This window comes from Papio anubis, chromosome 11, assembly GCF_008728515.1.
Source record: "Papio anubis isolate 15944 chromosome 11, Panubis1.0, whole genome shotgun sequence".
Lineage (NCBI taxonomy): Eukaryota > Metazoa > Chordata > Mammalia > Primates > Cercopithecidae > Papio > Papio anubis.
The window spans coordinates 84,459,485-84,468,862 of record NC_044986.1 but is presented as its reverse complement, the minus strand read 5'-3'; the positions used below and the strand labels follow the sequence as shown (position 1 = coordinate 84,468,862).

The window sequence follows — 9,378 nt, the reverse complement described above, 5'->3', positions numbered from 1 at the left end:
AAAAATGATAGACCTGAAAGGAAAAATAAACAAATGCCTGATTGGTACTTTTCAAGTCTGAGAAAACATCACAGCCAAAAGGAGCCTAAAGAGATGTGACAACTAAAGGTCACGAATCCTGAATGGAATTCTGAAACAGAAAAAGGACACTGGACAAAAACTAATGAAATCTGAACAAGGTGTGGACTTGAGTTAAAGATAATGTATCAATATTGGTTCATTAGAAGGAACAGAGAAAACTAGGTGTGGGAAAGATGGGGATGCTCTGTACTATATTTGAAACTTTTCTGTAAATCTAAAATTTAAGAGTTTATTTTTTTAAATGACAAAAACAACAACAACAACAACAACAACAACAAAAACAACACCAATACCCTTCTTTCAGATGTCCGATCCAGAAATACAGGAGATAGAGTAGTTAGCTGGGCTACTTCTTCTCATTCACTTCATTTTTTGACTCAATTTCAGATGAAGCCCTGTGGACTCTACCTCTAGATCATGTCGTCCAAAATGCCACCCATCAATTTCCACTGGTCCTCCTTGGTGCAGGGCATCCTCATATTCCCCCTCCACTGAAGCAACAACTCCTCACTGATCTTCCTGCTTCCAGTCTTGTCTTTCTCTTTTCTCTCTTATCCAAACCCATAGGCATGTCCTCTTCAGATCATGAATAATATTCCTAAAATACAAACAGGATCAGAGTCCCTCCTTGTAAAATTCCTTCAGTGAATGTCTACTAACTTCAAGGGAAAGGCTAGGACCCTTGGATCTTCCAAATCCAGACCAGACTGACTGCTCCAGCCTTCTTCCATCATCCACAACACCCATTTTGCACCCAATGCTCCAGGCACTGGGAGCTACTCACAGTGCCTCTGACCTGACAAACTGTTCAGACATCCACACATTTCCTAGTGCTGTCTGCACTTGCATGAATTGCCCTCTGCTTCCCTCATGTCCCCTCTACTGTTAAAACCTGCTCATCTCTTATTACTCAGCTCCACTGTTCTCTTCTCTCTCTACAGAAAAGGTTCCAGGCTCCAGTTATGACTCTCCTCTATGTCCCAAACAGAACACATTTGGTTCCCATTAGAGTCTCCAGAACAATCTAATCTTGCATTACCTTTTTCCTCTACAGGACCACAGGTTGTTGAAAAAAATGGACAGTCTCCCTGGTATCATTTGTCTTTGTATCCCCAGCATCTATGGCATTGAGTACATAGAGTCCTTGGGATGACCAGCAATCAAGCTGTGGGCAGAACAAGAACAACCAGTAAAGGAGACTGAGAAGCACCAGCCAGAGAAGCAGGAGGAGAACCAGTAGAGAGAGCTGCTGCAGCCACCAAGGGGAGGAATGTAGACGTCTGGTTGGGTTGGGCTAGATTTGTTAGGTCTGCATGAGGCCTCAGGATGGCCCTGTGAGAGCAGCCCAAGTCACCCAGGAGAGCCAGCAGAGCATCTGGGTATGACATATGAGCCTCCTACCACCACTCTTTACTGTTCAAACTGGAGAAGGGCTGAAAACACGTGGGCAGCCAAGCACCTTTTATGGGCTTCTGGAAGCTCATCTCAGCCACAGCATCAAGTGTACCACATGATGCTCACTCACAGTATGAGCCCCCATGAGCAAAGCAGTGACCCCAACACTGAGTGCATGGTAGAGTCCCATCTGCTCCCACATGGCAGACAGGCCCCTAGGAATGAGCATGACTGGGTCGGTCAACCAGGTGCAGATTCAGGGTGGTATGGTCGAATCAGGCAGATGGCTGTAAGATCAATTCTCCATCTCACCATTTTTTTGTTGGGTAATTCTGATTAAGTTAGTGAACTTCCTTAAGCTTGCTTTGTACCATGGGGACAAAACATCCACCTCACACAATTGCTAGAGCATGCAGGTGAGGAAGGACTTCACATCTCTTGTACCTGGTGATAAAGACACACTAATGATCTCTTCTTGTGCATGTTCTTAGTCTTACAGATGTATGCCAATTTTGAATATAAAACCTATATAGCTGATGTTTACTTTTTGGATATTGTAATGGCCCTAGAGCCCACAGTATATACGACATGAACATTCATTCCTTCAGCTAATATTTACTGGGCATCTGTGGTAAGTACTGGGAAGGCAATAGTGATTATCCAAAGGTCACATTTTCCTGTGTGTTGAAGGTGCTTCGTTGAGGAAGACAAATGTGTCAGCTTCTAGGCAGGAGAAATGACATTCACAAAGACACATACTGTGTATAATTGGAGGGTTAGAAGATGGCAGAGATGAGAGATAGCAGAGAAGTTGCACAAGGACCTGGGGATGGACCACAGAGAGTGTTGAATGCCACCCTTGAGATAGCAGCCCCTGTGGCCTGTGGGCCATCGGAAGGACAGTGACAACTGACTGCTTCCTTTCTCTCTCTCCTTTTTTTGTTTTTGTATACTCTTAGGGTTTAAAATTTCATTTAATTAATGAACGGAAGTTGGCAACAAAAGATTTTGCTACATTTGCCTGTTCCGATTCTTGACAATTCTCTCTGAGGAGGAGCACTGGGCTACTCACAGTGTCTGGCATCTACTAGGTATTATTTAATATCTGTTCAAATGAACAAAATGTACTTGTATTGAGTTGAACCAAAGTGAAGCCCTTTGGGACAACTTTGGAGCAATAGTGGATTATATTATTCTGGATGACTTACGAAAAATACTTACCCTTAATCAGTCTTAGATGAACCGAAAATTATTCATATTCAGTTCAGTTAATGGTAGTTATTTAGCTAAGTCTTGATTATGTGTAATGGACAGGAGTTAGTCAACAGATAACAACGTGGCCCTGGGTTTCCCTCTGCCCCTGGCCTGAATATCCTTTTTATGAAAGGATACTTTCCTGTTTGTAGAGCAGCCAAAGATTCACATGTGAATTCTTTATACACATTGCAAGCAATCCAAGCATCTGACTTCCATTCTTCACTCACAGCTGGGAGCAAGTGCGAGAAATCAGTGGAAAGCTGGAGGTTTGTTAACAGGGGGTTTATTTTGGCACTCGGTTGCAATTAAATCCAGTGGGTTAAAAGCTTCTGAATGCATTACCCTCTTTTAAACAGGCCACTTTCAGAGTGTTTCCACAATGAACAATATTCATCACCAATGTTATATATGGCTGACTTTCACCCTCAAATAATACCTTCTTTCCTTGGAAGGAAAAGCAACTTTCCCATCATTATAATTGAATCCAAACATCTGTCACCCACAAAGGCATGGTTTTAGAGGTTGATTAATGGATATCTGACTCACAGAGTACATAGAATCATACTCATTTGCAACAAATTTACACACACACCTACACACATGTTTAGGCACATACACCAATACACATGGCCCAAATGCTTTCCTCCAAAAACCACGTTTCCATTATCATTTCTTTGAATAAAATTAAGACAACAATAAAGAAAGCGATGTAGGCAGAATAGTAAAAAGAGCAATGACCTGGAGTCCGCAATGACTGATCTTTGACGAGCAACATAATCTCTCCAGTTCTCAATTTCCACACGTGAAAAATATGAATGATGAAACCACCTCCATCATTTAACGCTTATAACCCACCCACAACCTGACATGCTCAAAAGTTTGTGCGTTTGTGTGAGAGTTCCTCTGCCAACTGTGTTCCACGAGACCTTCATCATCTTTCAGAACTCAACAGATATGCCACCTCCCCAAAGAAGCCCTCCCTGGTTCCCCCAAGCAGAATAAGCAGGTCATTCTCAATCATTCCAGAAACCTTGCATGCCATCAGTTTTTGTTGCAGCTTTCATTGCATAGTACAGCAACCACCTCACCTAAACTATTAACCCACAGAGAACAGACCAGGTCTGATTGTTTTCATTTCCCTGGTGGAGAGAAAAGGAATAGCACATGAAGGTTCTAATAAAAGGTTGAAGGGAAAAACCAACTGAATGAGTAATTACTTGAATGACACAATATCCTCATAAGACATAAGAAAAGCTCCCACCTGGCCTGCAGTCTCTTCCCCTCTGCAATGCTGAGACCTTGGTCTTGCTGAAATCTGGTACTAGCCCCATTATGTTCTTGGCCCATCACCTTCAGGATACAGTCCAGATTCCTCATCAAGGCAACCTGACTCTGTCTCTTCATGGCTGAGTTGCCACCTCTTCTACTGCTCTCCTCCTACCCCCCGCCACCTGCTATGTTCTAGGATACTCAGCCAAGGTTCCTGACACACCGTGCTCTCTCATACCTCTGGGTCTATCCCTCTCTCTTACAACCCCATCCACCTTCCTCACTTAGCCAATTCCTAACTGTCTCCAAGATTTACCTAAGATGATTTTTCCTCCAGGAACACTTCCAGGATCCCGGAATCCTCTTATTCTCTGCCTGCCAGAATGTCATGGTTGTCTCTAATAGGACCATCTGTTTGAGGATCTGTGGGCTCCTTGCAGACAGAAGCTGGGCCCTGCTCACTTCTATCCCCTGCCCCATGCCGGATGCTGACTGGCCACTCAGTAAGCATGTCTTGCTGTGAGTGGGTGGGCAGAAGAATGAAGAGTCCAAGGTGATCAGAAGAGGGTCAGATTCTATAGGCCAACTCTAAAGCATGTGCATGCCACACCACCAGCTGAGGGTTTCCTTCTTGTCCTTTGAGGAAGGTTATTTTCTCCTAGACCTTAACCAGCGTCTGAGAAAAGCATTCTTAAAATCCCCCACTGCAGCTATTAGTTTTTCAAATTCCCCTTGTAATTCATTGTATGTGTATGTGCACATATGCCTATATATATATATAGTTATGTGTGCACAGACACATACACATAGTCACATATATAGGTATGTATTTATAAGTGCATACTCAATAAATACTCATTGAAGGTATGTTGCTAGGTGTCTGCAAGTTTTTGATTATCTTAATTCTAGTGTAGAGCCAGATTTTGCTTAGATTATTTCTTTTTAACCCCTCCCCTCCCTCAGCACACACACTTTTATTTTCAAACGTTGTGTTTAGTTTTATTTGGGTAACTCTTTTGCAGGCAGCTTATACTAAAATTTTAAAAATTGAATTTGATTGTGTTTTCTAGTGAGATAATGTAATTCATTTAGGTTTATTATTATTTCTGCTTTTTAATGTGTTCCATTTCTTGTGTTTTTTTTTTTCTTTTTTTGCTGCCGTTTTCTACCTTCTTTTCTTCCTTCTGACGGATTAACAATGCTAGATGTCTTCCTTTTTCCTATTATTTGCTTTGGAAGTTGGAGATTCTATTACAATTTGGTGGAATGGATTGTCCCCTAGGATTTTCACTTTACAAAATCACATTTATATTTTCAAGCAGTATCTAAAATTATTCAGCATATCTGTCTTCAATCCAAATATGACACTGCTCTTAGCATGCTTCAAATGCCCTTCACACACCCCTGCTCCATCATCTGTGTTATTGCTCTAAAACTTTAGTTCCATATTGATTTTTTCCTTTTTTAAATAAAACTCTAAATTTATTCAAAATGTTAAAAGATTTTGTTCTCCCTCCAAAATATTTTACAATTAAAAAAAACCAAAACTATATCCTATTTTCTCAGCCACTGTACAAGTTGCTGTTTCCATCTCAGGACTAGTCTCTGGCCCTCCAACACTCTGTCCCTCCTTCAATCCCTCCCCTTTTATTATTGCTGTTAAGTTTGTTTATAAAACCCTCCACCCTCTCTCCCCACCCCATACCCTGCTCTGCTCTGCCCAGCCCAGCGTGGCTTCTCTTTGCGATTCCAGGCCCTTGGCTGCAGGTAAAGATGAATGGATGGGTGCGATGGACAAAGGCAATGCCTGAGGGGCAAGAGTACGCTTTGTGCTTCTGGGAGAATCATTTTTCTCTTGGTCAAGTGGAGGATCATTCTTTTTTGTCCCATGGACACCTGTTCTGAGCCAAATATTTGGCTTAGAGTTGCCCACAGCCATGCAGCTCTGCTTTTTCTGCACGTTTCTCTGGGCATGGGTCCATGACAGACGGGTCTTATGCCTGTACCATTGGTTTGCCTGTAGACTGTTAGGGACAGGAAAGGGGCACATGACTAGAATGGGGCTTGATGGAACCCAACTTCTCAGAGAGTGGGCACCAAACCCCAAGGGGGAGGTTTTGGTTTTCTAGTAGGTAAAGCCCGGGCCAACCAGGACCATGGAAGATAGGGAAAAGGGGAGAAACGTCTAACCATATAGCTCTGGAGCGAGCCATGTTCCTTCTGAAAATCCCCTGTCCATTCCCTCCTTTATTCTGTAGGTCCCAGGAGAATTCCAAAGAGGAGGAAGAAAAATAGGAAAAGGATTCTGTTCTGCTGATGGGAAAAGGCAGGAGCTGACATAGTGCTCAGGGCTGAGGAGAGGCCCGCTGCCATCTGCAGCTGTCACTGCTTCCCTGTTCTGTGAGGGAGGTTGAGTGGGACAGAAGCCAGGCCCTCAGAGGCTTCATCAGCTCTGTTCCTTGTCCTTGACTAATAGGACTGCATGCTGGCCCCCGCTGGACACAGATAAGACCACATGGTTCTCCAGTTGTTTGCCCCTCATCTCCACAGGGCTCCAGGCATCCTCATCCTGCCCTGTGCCCAGCTGGTAGTTGGTGCCCATGCCCCAGGCGAAAACACAACCATCCTTGGTCACAGCATACCCCACAGAGGCCCCACAAGCCACTGAGGAGACAGCAGGCAGCCTGGAGATGAGGGTGGGTATGCTCTTCTCCTCAGCACCCTCCCCAAGGCCCAGCCGCCCATACTCAGCCTGGCCCAGGCTGTATGCTTTTCCTTCTGAATCCATGCAGACTGTATGGTGCTGGCCACCAGAGAAGCCCACCCAGGACTTGGTGGAATTCTTGAAGGATGTTAGGTTCTGGAGTATGAAGCAAAATTCTGTGTCCGGAGTTCCAAGCTGATGGTAGTTGGAGAGGCCAAAGCCGTACACGTGGCCCTCGTGGGAGATGGCAAAGGTGAAATAGGCACCACAAAAGGCATCCTGGAATCTCACGTGGCCCCGGCTTCCCCTGGATTTCAGCATCACACACTTGAAGACCAGGAGTCATTCAAGACTTTGCCGGCCACCACAGTTGGCAAATAACTCAGGTACACAGGCTAGCTGGCCCTGTTCCCCGCAGCCCAAAGTGTAGAGGTCACCATCAGCTGTCAGCATCACCAAGTGGTCGTTTCCTGAGGCCACCTTTACCACAGGTACGTCCAGCTGCACCTGCACAGGCACCATGCTCTTCTTCATGGGCTCCAACAGCCCAATCACACCATTATTGTCCTGGAAGGAGCCCCAGAGGAAGACACGGCCATCCTCCGTGAGGGCTGCTGTGTGACTGTCTCCTGCTGACACCTGTACCACCTTCTCTTGCAGCTCCACTTTCCCAGGGATCATCTCCGAGCCCTTCACTGATGTGTCCCTTCCCAGGGCACCCTCATCATTGCAGCCGAAGGAATAGACCTGGCTACTTTTGCTTAGACACACGGTGTGCATGCCCCCAGCCTCAGCCTGCACAACATCCTCTGGAATGGATACCAGGGCTGGCTTCTTCCTCTCCATCACATTCTCACCCAGCCCCAGCTGGCCCACATCGCCCTGGCCTAGTGTCAGCACCAAGCCGGGTTCTGTGCTGTGGGACCTGTGTGAGACTTGGCAGGAGCGGGCACCAGGAACGTGGCGGGAGGCAGCAGCCCTCGCATCCTTCACCTTCTTGCTTTTGGGGATGGCATCTGCTAGGGGGGACCTTCTTTTAGCTATGCGCTTGGGTGACATCTTCCTGTCCTCGGTGCACGTCGGCCACAAGGCCCATATTTATTTTTTCTATCAAGAATTCATTGCATCTACCAACATAGTTTACCAGTTCCTTTAATCACCATTTCTTGTTGTATTCTACTCCTCTGAATTTAGTTTCCTTCTTGCTAAAATTTATCTTTTAATGGTTCTTTCAGTGGAGGTATAAACTCTCTTATTCTTGTATGTCTGAAAATGTCCTTAATTCAAATACTCTGGAATGACAGTTAACTGGGTGCAGAATTTAGGCTCACAGCTCCTTTGAAGATGACTTTCCATTTTCTTCTCACCTCTATTGTGGTTGATTGGAAGTCTGCTGTCAGTCTGGGTATAATTCTTTTGTAGAAGTCTTAGTCTGTTTAGGCTACTATAAAATAATCTTACAGGCTGGGTGGCTTATAAACAACAGAAATTTACTTCTCACAGTTACAGAGGCTGTGAAGTACAAGATTAAAGCTATGGAAGATTCAGTGTCTGGTAAAAGCCTGTTTCCAGGTTCACAGATGGCACCTTCTCACTGTGTTCTCACGTAGTATGTCAAGGGATCTTTTTGGGGTTTACTTTATAAAAGCATTATGGGCTGGGCATGGTGACTCATGCCTATAATCTCAATATTTTGGGAGGCTGAGGCAGGCATATTACGTGTGGTCAGGAGTTCGAGACCAGCCTGGGCAACATGGTGAAATCCCATCTCTACTACAAACATAAAAATTAGCCAGGCATGGTGGCACTCACCTGTAATCCCAGCTACTCAGGAGGCTGAGGCATGAGAATAATTTGAACCTGGAAGGCAGAGGTTGCAGTAAGCTGAGATTGTATCACTGCACTACAGCTTGGGCAACAGAGTGAGACTCTGTCTCAAAAAAAATAAATAAATGAATAAAAATGAAAGCATTATGATCTCATTCATGAAGGCTCCATATTCATGACCTAATCATCTCCCGAAGAGCCCACCTCTTAATACTATCACCTTGGGGGTTAGAATTTCAACATAGGAATTTCAGGGGGAAACAAAAATTCAGACCATAGCGGTAGACAATCTCTTAGGTAGACTTGGATAATTCCTCTTTAATTTTGAGCTGTTATATTTTATTTATGATTAATATTCATGTATAAACTTATTATTCTCAGCATATGATTTCAATAAAAAGTTCCCATTCTTTGTTAACTCTTGAAAATTATCACCCATTGTCATTCCTAATATTGTCCCTCCTCCTTCCCTTCTACTTGTTACTTCTGAAAGTTGCATTAGATTGATGTTATAAGTTCTCAATCATTTTTCATATCTTTTAACTTCTCTTTAAATAACTATGCTTTTAATTATTTTTTTCCTTTTCATGGAGCTCAGATACTGAGGGTTGTGTTAATCACACACTTCACTTCATGACAACTAGTGTATAACAAGGTCCCTCACTTGTTTTATCTATGTGTTTATTTTATTTTACCATGATTTATTTATTTCCCCTCTCCCACAGAAGAACCACTCCTGTGTGTTTAATGTGTATTATTTTGTTCATATGTGATATTAAAACATGTATTGTTTTCTGAACATGTATTTTTAATTTATGGAAACAATTATATATGTCACACTGTAT

At 43.7% G+C, this 9,378-nt stretch overlaps 2 pseudogenes across 2 annotated transcripts; both read right to left on the bottom strand.

The window, feature by feature from the left end:
• Positions 1–5,470: 5,470 nt before the first annotated feature.
• LOC116269466 lies at positions 5,471–7,392 on the bottom strand (annotated as a pseudogene). Its single transcript, XR_004176996.1, has one exon. The product of XR_004176996.1 is annotated as a regulator of chromosome condensation pseudogene (transcript).
• Positions 5,471–7,791, bottom strand: LOC101023772 (annotated as a pseudogene). The gene has a single exon (XR_002524281.2). The product of XR_002524281.2 is annotated as a regulator of chromosome condensation pseudogene (transcript).
• Positions 7,792–9,378: the final 1,587 nt, after the last annotated feature.